The sequence below is a fragment of the Dipodomys ordii genome, unplaced genomic scaffold, assembly GCF_000151885.1.
Source record: "Dipodomys ordii isolate 6190 unplaced genomic scaffold, Dord_2.0 Scaffold9, whole genome shotgun sequence".
NCBI classification, from domain to species: domain Eukaryota; kingdom Metazoa; phylum Chordata; class Mammalia; order Rodentia; family Heteromyidae; genus Dipodomys; species Dipodomys ordii.
The window spans coordinates 23,159,842-23,173,385 of record NW_012267225.1 but is presented as its reverse complement, the minus strand read 5'-3'; the positions used below and the strand labels follow the sequence as shown (position 1 = coordinate 23,173,385).

General features: G+C 37.6%; 1 protein-coding gene across 1 annotated transcript in view; it reads left to right on the top strand.

Annotated features, from left to right (window-relative positions):
* LOC105980356 (cholesterol 7-alpha-monooxygenase) overlaps nucleotides 1-13,544 on the top strand; it is a 45,185-nt gene that overhangs the window by 12,879 nt on the left and 18,762 nt on the right. The window contains exon 2 of the mRNA XM_013009211.1: nucleotides 751-838. The gene's annotated coding sequence lies outside the window, so the exon portion shown is untranslated. The remainder of the gene's footprint in view (nucleotides 1-750; nucleotides 839-13,544) is intronic.

Sequence of the window (13,544 nt, the reverse complement as noted above, 5' to 3'; positions counted from 1 at the left end):
AGTATATGAGACTCTTAGCTCTAATTAACTGCTAAAAAAAAGTCTGAAGTGGAGCTGTAGCTCAAGTGGTAGAGCACTAGTCTTCAGCAACAATAGTCAGAAATAGTTCTCAGGCCTGAGTTCAAGTCCCAGGACTGGCACAAAGTAAAGAGCAAGATATTGGGATTGTGTTTAGCTCAGTGGTAGAGCACATGCTTAGCATGTTTAAGGCCCTGAGTTCAATGAAAGAAAGAAAGAAAGAAAGAAAGAAAGAAAGAAAGAAAGAAAGAAAGAAAGAAAGAAAGAAAGGAAAGAAAGAAAGAAAAGACAGAAAGAAATTTTAGTAGTATGCTTGGAAAGTATCTGTGGGAAAATCTGAGCTACAGCCACATAAGAACAAACCCCACTATGGCGTGTGTGTGTGTGTGTGTGTGTGTGTGTGTGTGTGTGTGTGTGTATGTGTGGGAAGGGGAGATTCCTAAGGCTCGAAATCAGGGCTGGGCATTGTACTTGAGCTTTTTTGCTCAAGGCTAGTACTCTGTCACTAGAGCCACAGCTCCACTCTGCCTGTTTGGGTGCTTAATTGTAGATAAGAATTTCAGGGATTGTTCCTGCATAGGTTGTCTTCTGGCTGTGATCCTCAGTTCTCAGTCTCCTGAGTAGGATTACAAGCATGAGCTACTACATGCCTGGCTTTAACTATTATTTCTAATGTGTTACTTACTTTCATTAATTTTTTTCTAATAGTCATAATTGCTTTCTACCCATTAGACCATAAAATTACATCAACACGATTGCTCTGTGGACAGAGGGTGGATGTAGGCTAGAGAACATCCAACAATATCCAAGCGTCAGTTATATAAGTAAGATATTCACTGTGTTTACTGATAGTATTTCAAGAGATGAAACAATTATGTCTCAACTTAGTCTTAATGCTATAGAATGTGAAAACCATATAGAAATACTTTATTTGTGGCCAATCACTGAAATTTCAGTGGACTAGCTGGGCATCAGTGGCTCACACCAGTAATCCTAGCTACTCAGGAGGCTGAGATTTGATAATCATGGTTTGAAGCCAGCCTAGGCAGGAAGTCTGTGAAACTCTTATCTCTAATGAACTTCCAAAAAATCAGAAATAGAAATGTGACTCAACTGGTAGAGCAGTAGTCTTGAGCAAAAATACTCAAGGACATCTCTTAGGCCCTGAGTTCAAACCCCAGGACTTATGTGTGCATGAGCACACACACACAAACACACACACACACACTTTCTATGAACTAGTGAAACCTAGAATATGTCTGAGTAGGTGTAGAAAGCAATAAACTCTACCTGGCTGTGGGAATGCATACAGGGTTAGAAAGGGTGGGGGAGGAAAGCGTTGGGCAGATCTGAAGCTGTGTAACAAAGTGTAATAAATGTACCAGAGACTCCATGAATTAGCAATTGTTACAGGTGAAGTTCTCAAAAATAGCACTTGTGCCACTCACTAGCCATTATAGGCTAGGTACAGACAATTAGTGGGATAATTAAATATCTTCAGATAAATTGAAAAGCAGTATTCACAACAAGGCATGGTGTGCCAAATATGTGGGTCTTATAAGAAGGAGACTCAGTACAAGTAGAATAATTATCTAGAGATAAGAATGTGTCTCATTGCGCTGCTGGAGGAATAGCAATACCAAATTTCAAACTCTACTATAAAGCCATAGTAATCAAAACAGCTTGGCACTGGCACAATAACAGACCTCAGGACCAATGGAATAGAATTGAAAACCCAGAAATGAACCTACAGACCTATAGTCATCTTATCTTCGATAAGGGAGCTTCAAAAATAGAATGGAAGAAAGACAGGTTCTTTAGTAAATGGTGCTGGCAAAATTGGTTAACTACTTGTAGAAAACTAAAGCTAGATCCTTATATATCACCCTGCACCAGAATCAACTCCAAATGCCTCGAAGTCAAAGCAGACACTCTGAAAACATTACAGGATGGAATAGGAGAAACCCTAGGTCTCCTTGGCTCAGGCCGAAATTTTCTGAATAGAGACCCGGAAACACAACCAATCAAAGAAAGGTTGGACAAATGGGATTGCATGAAGTTGCAGAGCTTCTGCATGGCAAAGGACATAGCTAGCAAGATCAATAGAAAGCCCACAGACTGGGAGAAGATCTTCACTAGCCATACAACGGACTAGGATCTCATATGTAAAATATACTTGGAACTCAAAAAATTAAATCCCTCAACAACAAATCCTCAAAGAAATAACTGCCCAATAAATAAGTAGGCTAATGACTTAAAGAGAAACTTCTCTGAAGAAGAAAGAAGGATGGCCAATAGACACATGAAGAAATGCTCAACCTCCCTAGCCATAAAAGAAATGCAAATCAAAACAACATTAAGATACCACCTCACCCCAGTTAGAATGGCAAAAATCAAGAACTCTAATAACAACAGATGCTGGAGGGGATGTGGACAGAAAGGAACCTTACTTCATTGTTGGTGGGAGTGTAAACTTGTTCAACCACTTTGGAAAGCAGTATGGAGGTTCCTCAAAAGACTCCACATAGAGCTCCCCTATGACTCAGCAATCCCACTTTTGGGCATTTACCCAAATGTTTACAAACAAGACCACACTAAAGCTACCAGCACGACCATGTTTATTGCAGCATTATTTACTATAGCTAAGATCTGGAACCAACCCAGATGCCCCTCAGTAGATGAATGGATCAAGAAAATGTGGTATATATACACAATGGAATTCTATGTCTCCACCAGAAAGAATGACATTGCCCCATTTGTTAAGAAATGGAAAGACTTGGAAAAAATTATATTAAGTGAAGTAAGCCAGGCCCAAAGAAACATAGGTCCCATGGTTTCCCTTATTTGCAATATTTAGTATATGTATGAATGAGTCAAGCAGAAAAGGTCAGATAAGGTGATGTTAGGAAAATGAACCCTAAGATATGTATTTAAATGTTTTTTTCTTTCATGCATTTGTTTCTAACGCATTTATAAGATTATTTCTTTGTTGCTTTGTATGTCCCTCCCCCACAGTATAACCCCTGCTTTGATGTTGGTATAATTTGTGGAGGGGAAGGGGAAAAACAAGTTGTTTAAATAAGGATACAGGTGGACCCGTTGCAACAATGAGAAGTACAAGTTGTCATGTCAAAAATGAACTTTACAACTTTGGTGGGGGAGGGGGAGAATTGGGGGCGGGGCTGGGGAGGCTGGGAAGGGATGGGATGGGGAAACAAAGGAGGAGGCTACAATGCTTGATAAGAAATGTACTCATTATTTTGCCCATCTAATTGTAACCCCTCTGTACAGTATTTTCACAATAAAAAAAAAAGAATGTGTCTCATTGGTAGGATGTGATTAGAGTCCCATGGTATGTGACTATATTGAGATCTGCATAGGCAGTTGCAGCTTTCACATGTCATCAATTCTCTAATTCCCTTCCAAGGTTATATTTTTAACTTTACCCAATGAGTACACACCTTCCATTTCTACAGTGACAATCCTGGATGAGACTTTAAAAGTCACTTTAGAAGTCCTGTCACTGAAGCTTCTGGGAAATGTTTTTGCTTTAGGCGTAGGGGACATAGTCTCAAATTGTAGGCTCAACTAATCTTGAAGAAAATACTGTATAGTTATTATACTGGTTCAAAGAACACTGGATATCATTTTAATAAAACTGATGACCATCATTATCAACATTGCTATAAAGCCCAAATGGTCTAAAAGATAACAGAGAATATCAAAGGGAGAATTTGCTGTTTGAACCAAAACTTATTAAAGCCATAAATAACATTGGGTCCAGAGGCTTAAAACTTTGATTATATTTATTAGTTCAAAGCAAAACTAAAACCATGTTATCTATCACTATATAAAAGAAAAACTCGAATAAACCATGTACTCTAGGCATGCAACATCTGCCTAATAACATTCACAAGTTGTTAAAAGAGAGTGGGTGGAAGGAAGAGAGGAGGGAGGAGACAGAAAAGAAGGAAGGAAAGGAGGGAGAAAGGAGAGAAGAATGGAAGCAGAATAGGAGGAAAGGGAAGATGAGAAGGAAAGAAGGAAGAGAGGAAGGAAAGAAGGAAGGAAGGGGAAGAGGAAAAAGTATCTCTCTAATTTTCAGTCAAAAATAAATTTAAATATGAAAATAAAACAGTAATCAAATGAAAACAGGATCTTAATAGTAAGTATTAGAAAACTAGAAAGATTTTTTTAACTGTTTGACAAATCAGGAAAGCAGGGGAATTAAACCCCAGAAAAAAAATAGCCTTGAGAGCTGGGGATGTGGCTAAGTGGAAGACTGCTTGCCTAGCATGCATGAAGCTCTGGGTTCAATTCCTCAGTGCCACATACACAGAAAAAAAATGGAAGTGGTACTGTGGCTCAAGTGGTAGAGGGCTAGACTTCAGCATAGAGAGGCTTAGGAACAGAGTCCAGGCCCTGAATTCCAACCCCAGGACTGGAAATAGAAAAAAGAAAAAAATAGCCTTATCAAATAAGCCCAGAGAAAAGATTCAATGAAGATAGAACTTAAATCACAAAAAATAACTCATAGGTTTGAACAGCATAGTTAAAATCTTATCTTTCAAAATGTTAACATTTCCTCTAAACCAGATAATCTTTTCAAGAAGAGAACAAATATTAGAAAGAGCAATATGTAGATGTGACTACAGAGATTCTTAATGTTTAAAAGAAAACACTATGTACACTTCTAGCAACAAACTTTGAAATTTAGAGGAAATGATTACCCAGAAAGATGTATTGAACCTGTTTATCGAATAGGTTCTGTTCACAAGAGATGATATCTACAATAATTCTTATTCTTTTCCTGAATGATGAGGTTGCACACAACTCTTTTCCTCTTAGTCCTTAATCTGTTGACTTTTTAATTATCATGTTAAAATATCAACGTCAAATAAAGATTTAATTTATTGCAGTTGTACAATATAATGATTTTATCAATGTATCTACATTGTGTGATGATCACCACAATTTTTAATCCTTTCAAGATGACTGAACACCAACAATTTTGTCTGAGGATCACCTGGGCTCCTCTGACTGCTTTCTGTGAAGCCCTCTTTCCTATTCCCAGTGGACACAGAAAGCCTCCAAACTGTGCCATGAAAATGCCAAGGGGCGCACAACAAGCTCGTGGGGGTGTTCTTTGAAATGCTTCATTTGAGTTGAGGGGAAGTAAAGAGAGATTTTCAGCCCTTCCTTCCACTGTCTGGGGAGCAGACGGCAGGCAGCACACTGAGGTTTGTCAAGAGACTTCTCAGAATTTCCTCATTTCCTCAAGGTCTGCAAGGAACTGAGGTTTCACAATGTGTTTCACCATCTCTTGGTCTGTCTGTGTAAAGCAGTTGGCACCTGTGTTTCTTGGTCTGAAAGCTCTGAGACACCAGAAGTGTCTTATAGTTCCTTTATACATATAAACAAGTAAAATCAACTCAAATTTACAGAATAAAAAGGACCAACGTCTTCAAGTGGCTCATTCCTGTAATCCTAGGAGGCTGAAATCAGAGGATCACAGCAGGAAGTCAGCATGGGTAGGAAAATCTCTGAGACTCTTCCTCCAATTAACTACCAAAGAGCCAGAAGTGGAGGTGTGGCTCAAGTGATACTGCATTAACCTTGAGCAAAAAAGCTCAGGGACAGTGTCTATACCCTGAGTTTAAGTCCCAGAACTGGCATAAAACAAAACAAAGCAACAACAAAAAAGACCAGTATAAAAAGGTAGTCAAAGATTTAACTCTAAAAAAAAAAGATTTAACTCTAAAGAAGAAAATGTTATAGGCTTAGTACAGTGGCTCAAACCTATCACATTAGTTACTTGTGGAACAGAGATCAGAGTTCCAGGCCAGTTCAGGCAAAAAGTTTTGAAGATTCCACCTTGATGATGGCTGGCTATGTGACATGTGTTTGCCATCCCAGTGATACAGGGAAGCTATTTAGGACTGTGTGGGCACAGAAAAATAACCAGTACAAAATTGAGTGACTGAAGTGGGAGTATGGTGGCCTAGAAAGCCACAGGCCCAGTAACACAAAAAAGAAACAGGTGTGACAGTTTTCATAAGTACTTAAGAGATAATTTCTTAGACAAATATTAGACAAACTGTGAGATATTAGACAAATATCTCACAACAAAATTACTGCCCATTGTTACTTATGACTATGAAGAAGAAAAATCCTAACTAAAATATAGGCAATTTAAATCCAATCGTATTTAAAAAATGAGCCTACATTAGCTTCACAGGGAGAGGTTTCATTTGGACATTTCCACACACACATATACAACAGCATTTCAGTCACTCCCCCACACCGCTCTCCTTCACCTTCTTCCCTGCTCCTAATACATTTTCAAGAGGTTTAATTGTTCTATTTTCATATGTATTGACAATCTATTTCAACAATAGCAATCCTCTTCCACTCCTGTTAGCCCTAATCTCCTTGTCCTAGTACCCAACCCCATCTGAGCTTGGTTCTCTTTCTATGTTCCCCAAGTTCCTACTGATCAACAGTTTTCAGTGAGGTTTTCGAATACAGTTGCAGAATACACCTTCTAGCTTTCTTTTTTACCTTTTTTTCCTTTATCTATGATTTATTTTTAAAATTCAGTATTTGATCAAGTATCAGAGATAATAAGATACATGTGGAAATGAAAGACAGAAGCAGCAGAAGCAACAGGCAATAGAACTGCACCCATGTGGACTCCACGTGCTGGCATTTTCAGACATAGATCCTAGAGCTGTTATGCCTGAAATGCTCCAGGAAATAAAAACCAAAGTGTAAACTGGAATTAGAAACTGTAAAGGTGGCAAGGCATATTTGAACAAAACCTGTCAACCAAACAGGAATTCTAGAACTGAAACAATGGCAGCAGTTCAGGGCATAGTTAATCGATGCACCTAGGAGACCAAACCAGTCTAGGTTCTAGGTCAGTTAAAAACATGTTGACTGTGCTTAGGAAAGGAGAATGAGGGGAAGGCGTGGGGGCTGGACAGGAGGTAGAATAAAAGGGTGGAACACTGGAGTGCAAAAGCTGCTTAGGCTGACATCCTTGTTACACTGTCGGAGAGGGTGCTTACTGGTTCTTTCACGCTGGGGTGTCCTTCAACACATTAGATACTAAAACTATCACCAAGCTGATAGGCTTGTGGATTTCTTTTAATTGTAAAGATACTGGACAGAGAGGTTACAGTTACACGAGTAAGGTAATGAGTACATTTCCCATTGAGCATTGTTACCCCTCCTCCAAAAAAAAAGAGTCTTTTTTACCTTTTTCCTTCCTCTTCTCAGGGCTGGGAAGGTGGCTCAGTGGTAGAGTGCTTGCCTTGCATGCATAAGGCCCTGGGTTTGATTCCTCAGCACCACATAAACAGAAAGAAAAATCCTTCCTCTTCTCTTAAGCAATCCTTTATTTAGACTTATGTTCTGTGTTTATCTCTATCTAATTATTTATGCAGGTATTATATATTTTTGTTCATGAATATTCATGAATATCTATATTTTTAGGTTTAGCTTCTACAAATGAGCAAAGACATATAATAGCTTGTGTTATCTTTCTCAATATAGCTTCCAATTAAATCCATTTCCCTGAAAATAACATGATTTCACTTTTCTTTAAAGCTGCATAATACTCTGCATATATATGTATATGCTCTGCGTATATATGTATGAATATATATATATATTCTCTTCTTTACGTATCTTTGTGGATATCCTGGCTGATTGCATCGTAAACAGTACTGCAATAAATGTAGGTATGAAGGTCTTTCTTATTTAGTGTCTTTCTTACCTATTGACTAACTCTCCTTTGAACATATGCCCAACTGTGGTTTGGTATCATAGGGGAGGCCTATTTTTACTTGTTTTGAAGAGCCTTCATACTGGTTTCTATAGAGGTTGTACTATTTTACATTCCCACTAACAGTGTATGAGACTTCCTTACCCCTTGCCAGCATTTTTTTTCCTGGATGATAGCTATCCTAGTGAGATGGAGTCTTAGTGTAGTTTGCTTTGTGACTAAATGTTGAGTAGCCATTTTGTTTTTTCTGAGAACTGTCTGTTCAGCTCACTTGCCTGTTTATTAATGGAATTATTTGTTCTTTTGCTATTTATTTCATTTATTGAGTTCTTTGTATATTTTAAATACTAATCTTTTATCTGTTGAACAGCCCCATTCTGTAGACTGTCTCTTGGTTCTGTGGAATGCTTCTTTTTTGTTTTTTTCTTTTTTCACCAGTACTGGGACTTGACCTCAGGGCCTGGGCACTGTCCTTAGGCTTCTTTTTGCTCAAGCCTAGCACTCTACTAGCTGATCCACAGTGCTACTTCTGGCCTTTTCTATTTATATGGCACTAAGGAATTGAACCCAGGACTTCCTGCATGCTAGGCAAGCACTGTACCACTAAGCCATGTTCCCAGCCCTGGACTGTTCCTTTTACTGTGCAGAAATACATGTAGTTTTATGTGTCAATTTTTGCTTCATCCTCTTGGCAACAAAAGGTCTATTCAGAAGCTATTTATCTGTGCCTATAACTTCCATTGTTTCTGTTATGTTGTGGATCTTATATTGAGCTCTTTGATCATGTGGAGTTGATTTTTGGACATGGTGAGATAGAGGTCCAGTTTTAGTCTGCCAGTGGGTAGCCATTTTCCAGTGTGTATTTTTTGCTCCTTTGTCAATAACTAGTTGGCTGTAGCTGTGTTTTCTTTTTTGGGTCTTCTCTACTGCTCCCTTGGTCATTGAATTTGCTTTTGTGCAACTACAAAGTTGTTTCTGTTATCATTGCTCTGTAGTGTAATATGAAGTCTAATGTGATATCTTCAGTCCTCTACTAATGATCTTTTTACTTAGAATTGCTTTTTTCTCCTCTTTTTTTAATAAGCACCTATACCCTTTATCTATGGTTTCGTTTGAGTCCTGAATTTTTTGTTTTTGCAAGAGAACTCATGCATGAAATGCTAGACTATAAAACAGATAAAAATGGACTTGGTTCGATAAAGTGTGAGATTAGTTTATTATCATGATTATATAGTCATGTGAGAGTTGTCATAATTTGAGGTGAGGAAATCAGAACTCTATCCCTACCCCACCGAATGACCTGTCATTGAGTCTGGCTGTGCTCAGGATGAGAGATGACGCACAATCTTGGGTAAGAGTCTTGTATTTGAGGGTTATTCCCGGGCAGAGATCAGCTTTGAGAAGCCAATTTGAGGTTTATCCACAGCTATAGGGCAGTATTGAGCCTGAAGAGAGGAAGTTCCACAACTATGGGGTAATCTTGAGCATTTATTTCTGCCTGACTTTCCTCTGAAAAATGTTTAGAAAAATGTTTAGCCTTGACTCTGCCATTTTGAAATGAAGCAACAATGTAACCCATGCAGTTGGGACAGTTGAGTGGGAGGTTCCAAAAAAGAAGAACCCAGTTAACCAGTGGAAGAGTTAGAAGTCAATGATTTGCAACCTCTAAATAAAAAGGCTTGTGTCTGAACAGACATCAGCAGAGGACAAAATCCTTAGGGAAATTTTGGAAAGAAACTCCATAGTGAAAGAAGCAGAGTTGCTTCTCCTGAACCCTGAAGATAAAATACAGTGAAAGAAAGAAACAAAAGGAACTGCCCTTCAAAGAAGGTAAGAGTCAAATTCAGACAGATAAATTCACCCATGCCAATGGCTTGAAAAGCAAGATGGGGTCAGGTGTAGAGGCCAGGGAATGAACTTGAGAGAAACAAGAACTATAACCAAGTGAGAACTACCTCATTGACATCCCTAAATGAGCTGTAAAAGTTACTTAAAAATTAAAATATGCAGGGCTGGGAAGGTGGCTCAGTGGTAGAGCGCTTGCCTTGCATGCCTGAGGCCCTGGGTTCAAGTCCTCAGCACCACATAAGCAAAAAGAAAAAAGCCAGAAGTGGCACTGTGGCTTAAGTGGTAGAGCGCTAGCCTTGAGCTGAAGAGTTGAGGGACAGTGCCCAAGCCCAGAGTTCAGGCCCCACGACTGGACCCAAAAAAAAAATTAAAATATGCAATGGAGCTGCCATTGAATATTCAGAAATTATTCTCTAATTATATTAAGTATGATATTACCATTGTGGCTATATTAGATGTCCTTATATCTTTGAAAATGAGGCTAATGTGTTAAGAGATAAAATCATATGATATTTTGTACTTTCTTCAAGAACTTTAGGCAAAAATAAGAAGAGGCAAAGTGAGGTAGCAAGGATGGGGTGTGCAGAAGTACTTGTTATGTGTTTGTTTTTTAAAAATATTTTTCATTCATTTTTATTAAGTAGTATTCATTTTTATTTATTTATTTATTTTAGTATTCATTCTTATTAAGTTGTTGTACAAAGGTGTTCATTTTGTTTTTGTTTTTGTTTTGGCTGTATGTGCATATGTGCACATATATACACACGCATGTGTGCCAGTACTAGGTCATAAACTCAGGGCCCCAGGTACTATTCCTACGGCTGGCTCTCTACCACTTGAACCACACCTTCAGTTCCAACTTTTTGGTGATTAGCTAGTGATAAATGCCTCATGGACTTTCTTGCTCAGGCTAGCTTTGAACAGAGATCCTCAGATCTCAGCTTCCTCAGTCACGAAGATTATAGACATGAGCCACTAATGCTTAGCTAGAAATACTTTCGTTATTCAGGGTCTTTTATAAAATCCAATACTGGAAGTGGTGCTGTGGCTCAAGTGGTAGAGTGCTTGCCTTGAGCTGAAGAGCTGAGGGACAGCACCAAGGCCCAGAGTTCAAGCCCCACAACCGACAAAAAAAAAATGGAATTTATAAAATCCAATACTATTTCCAAGATTGGATTACTTCAGGAATGCTGGGAGGGATTGAAATTTAAACATTTATTAATGTATTTCAAACATTTACTGGTAAAGTTCTTTTTTTTTTTTTTTTTGGTCGGTTGTAGGGCTTGAACTCTGGGCCTGGGAGCTGTCCCTGAGCTCTTCAGCTCAAGGATAGCACTCTACCATTTGAGCTACAGAACCACTTCTAGTTTTCTGGTGGTTTATTGGAGATCGGAAGTCACAGACTTTTTGCCCAGGTTGGCTTTGAACCGTGATCCTCAGATCTCAGCCTCCTGAGTAGCTAGGATTACAGGCATGAGCCACCAGCGCCCAGATTTGGTAAAGTTCTTGAGATATTCAAGGCTAAATAATCTGAAAGCCTTTCTTTTATAACCCATCTAAATATTAGGTAAAATATAACAGTCACATTTTACATATCTAACTTTGCAATGCTTTCTTGTCTGTGCTTTCTTTTACGTTCTTCACGGTCTCTTAAGGACACTGAGCAAGCATCCTTGGTCAATGTACCTGAGTCATAGTGCTCCATTTTGCACAAACCAAAGAACCATGCCAGTCACCCTTTGTCATTCCAATTTTCCGTTCTTCCCTTGTTTCTCCCCATTTGTTTCTCTTTTTTTTTGCACTTTCTCCTCACTTATTTAAGCCTGTTAATTGCCTACTTTTCCCAGACATTTGAGATCGACTCTAGTAGGAATTAAACACAAAAGCCACTGCTCAAAAATGCTAAAACTGCTAGAAGAAGAAATATGAAAAACATATACTCTCCGACCTTGGGATAAGATAGATATATCTAAATGTCAAGTGAAAGCCAAATAGTATTTTAAAAATATTTTAAAAGTTGGACCATATTAAAGTTTGAAAAAATATATGTATCAAAAGTTCCCACCTGAACAAAGGGAAAGAGTAAGTCTCAAGTTAAGTAATATGTAATTCACATAATGTTCAGTGCATTTGTATGCAAAATATATGCTATGAGCTGCTAAAATTCAATAAGAAAAAAGCAAGCAACTCAGTAGAAAATTGGAAGAATATGAATAGACAGCCCACTAAGGAAGAAATTCATATGATCCACATATATGAAAAGAATGCTGAACCTTATTAATAATTAGGAATATATATATATATATATATATATTTGTATGGGGAGGAGTGGGATCTATCATTCATGAGATTTAAAATGTATGCACCTGTAAGATACAAAAGTTTGATTAGGCAATGGATACCTGGGAACCTTTATTTATCAGTACTTCAAAGAACAAATTGGCTGTTATGGGGCAAGTGAAAATGCAATACCTACAAGTGAGAATTCCACCAACTACCTCCTTCTAACATGATTTTCTAAACTCTAGAACTAATGTAGAACTATCTACACTAGTAGATAGTAGAATTAATTTAGTGACAAATACACCTTTTAATCAAATGGGATATAATAAAGTAGGATAAGAAAAATAAATTTCAATAGAAAAATAATAATAGGGAACTAATGAATCCAATGCATTGCTATTTTTGGAAACTGTACCTTATCTGCTGTCATGTCATGAAGCGTTTCTTAATTGTGTTTTCTAAATGAAACTCTTGTAACATTTAAGGCACACATTTAAAAATCATTCATTATTTATGTGAAATTAAAATATAACTGAGTATCTTCTATTAGTAAGTATAATAATCTTCAGTTGCATATGAGCATGGGGAGAAATTCATAATAAGCATAGAAAATGCAAAGAAAGTTAATAGTCATTGCCAAGGAATAGATAAATCCGTTTTATGCGTTCATTCAATGAACACACAAGAAAAGTTGTGGTTAAATAAATTAGAACTATGTACTATGTACTAGGCTGAATTTTAAAAACAAAGTGCAGTGAAAGAAATGACATAGTGAAATGCATGCAGTGTATAACTTTAAATATTTAAAACAAGAATGAAAAGACTCAGCAATAAAAAAATGAATCACGGAAAGAACAAATTCACCCAATTAATAAATGAACAAATAAATTAAACAGTTCTCCAAAGAAATACAAATTGCCAACAAAAATATGAAGTAATTTTCCACACACTTATCCATAAAATAAATTCAGATTAAAACAATATTGATACTCCATCTCTCTCCAGTCAAAAGTCCAGTCAAAATGGTCATCATCAAAATCAATATCAATCAATTAATCAAACAAATAACAAATGCTGGTGAGAATATGGAGGAAAAAAGAAACTTTGTGCAAAGTTGTTGGGAATGTAAATACAGCCACTATGGAAATCAGTATGAGGATGCTGTAATAAACTCAATATAGAACTATCATATAATACTGCTCTATCACACCTGGCCATGCTTCTGAAGGACTGTAAATCAGCATACACTAGAAATATCTACACACTCTAATTTATAGTATCATTATTCACAATAACCAAGCGATCAATAATCAAAGTGTTCCCTTAATTTTTTTTTTTTTTTTTTGCTTATGTGGTGCTGAGGTATCAAACCCAGGGCCTCATGCATGCAAGGCAAGCACTCTACCACTGAGCCAACTTCCCAGCCCCCCCAAACTCTTTTTTTTTTATTGTGAAAATACCATACAGAGGTGTTACAATTACCTGGGCAAGGTAATGAGTACATTTCTTATCAAGCATTGTTACCTCCTCCTTTGTTTCCCCCTCCCATCCCTTCCCCCCTCCTCCATCCCCTGCTCGCCAAAGTTGTAAAGTTCACCTAAACTCG